This window comes from Ranitomeya variabilis, chromosome 4 (assembly GCF_051348905.1).
Source record: "Ranitomeya variabilis isolate aRanVar5 chromosome 4, aRanVar5.hap1, whole genome shotgun sequence".
In the NCBI taxonomy this organism is placed as follows: domain Eukaryota; kingdom Metazoa; phylum Chordata; class Amphibia; order Anura; family Dendrobatidae; genus Ranitomeya; species Ranitomeya variabilis.
In genome coordinates, this window is record NC_135235.1 from 283,045,371 (window position 1) to 283,047,344 (window position 1,974).

The window sequence follows — 1,974 nt, forward strand, 5'->3', positions numbered from 1 at the left end:
GGTGGAAATTGTAGCATCCAGTTTTAGGGCTTGCACACACTGTCATATTTTTGGTCCGAGTGCGATCCGACAAAACATCAATGTTATTCTATGGGGCTGTGCACATTTCATTTTTCTTTTTCCTCGAACAGAGCCTATAATTGCAGCATGCTCAATATGTATCGGGTAATCGGATCACACTCGGCTATGCAAGTCAATAACTCTGTGGAAACATTGGACTGCACCCGGATACTCGGACCAATGTTATTCTATGGGGCCGTGCATATGTCAGATTTTTTCTTCGGACTGATCCGGTCCAAGGAAAATAATGCTGCATGCAAGAGTATGATCCAATATTAGGATCAAACTCAACCATGCAAGTCAGCCATGGAAACCATCGGGCTGCACTTGGATGACATCTGAGTGCAGTCCGATTTTCACAGACAGAATGGAGAATTTTTGTCTCCATCTTCTTGTCATCCGAGAAAATCTGATCAAACTCTGATCAGATCATTGTGATTGGCATAATTGACCCAATTCTCTCGGATGAGAGAATAAACCCTGGTGTGACCCCAGCTTTAGACCTATTCTGTATTTCATCTGCTGAAATGGCGTGTGGCTCTCTGTCGAGGGGTGAAGTTTGACTAGAATGGGGGTGTATCTGGCGTGCAACAATTTTCCGAAAATTGCGCTGAAATTTAGGAGCAAAAAAGTGGCGCAAACTAAGCAACACGACGTGGTGTAAAGTTAGACAAAAAGTGTCCGAAGATGCAACAAATGTATCATCCAGCGTGAGAAACCCTATAAGGCCGGTTTCACACGTCAGTGGCTCCGGTACGTGAGGTGACAGTTTCCTCACGTACCGGAGCCACTGACACAAGTAGACCCATAAAAATCAATGCATCTGTGCAGATGTCATTGATTTTTTGCGGACCGTGTCTCCGTGTGCCAAACACGGAGACATGTCAGTGTTCGTGGTAGCGCATGTATTACACGGACCCATTAAAGTCAATGGGTCCGTGTAAAACACGGACCACACACGAACCTTCTCCGTTTGCAGTCCGTGTGGCGTGCAGGAGACAGCGCTACAGTAAGCGCTGTCCCCCCCACATGGTGCTGAAGCCGCCATTCATATCTTCTCTGCAGCAGCGTTTGCTGCAGAGAAAATATGAATAATAGTGTTTAAAATAAAGATCTATGTGCCCGCCGCCCTCCCACCCCCTGTGCGCCCCCCCGCTGTTCTGAAAATACTCACCCGCCTCCCTCGCAGTGTCCTGTGCTGGCCGCCCCTTCTACTGTATGCGGTCACGTGGGGCCGCCGATTAGAGTCATGAATAGGTGGCTCCACCTCCCATAGGGGTGGAGCCGCCTATTCATGACTGTAAATGAGCGGCCCCACGTGACCGCATACAGTGGAAGCCGCGGCCAGACCAGGAAGCAGCGACAGCCAACGAGGGAGCGGGTGAGTATTTTCAGAACAGCGGGGGGGCGCACAGGGGGTGGGGGGTGCACAAAGGGTGGGAGGGCGGGGGACACATAGATCTTTATTTTAAACACTATTATTCATATTTTCTGCAGGGAACATATGAATTGCGGATTCAGCACCAGATGCTGGTAGTACGTGTGGTACCGAGCACGGTGCGTGTGGTACCCAGTGGGCACACGGGCGGCACACGTGTGCCACACTGATGTTCACCAGAAACGCAGGGGCACACGGACACGGATAATTCTGGTACTGATTGTTTCCGGTACCGGAATTATCTGGACGTGTGGGACAGCCCTAAAAGGGATGCATTAAAAACTAATTTTTATTAATTATTGTTTAAAAGATGACTTTTCAAACAGTAATAAACGTTAGTTTTTAATGTATCCCTTTTATAGGGGTTATTTACACTTTGGGTAATATGTTGTCTTGAATTTTTCATACCCTGAGGGTTGTTCACATTTTGGTTTGTTACTGTGTTGAATAAGACCCAAATTCAGGCTGTCTGAATA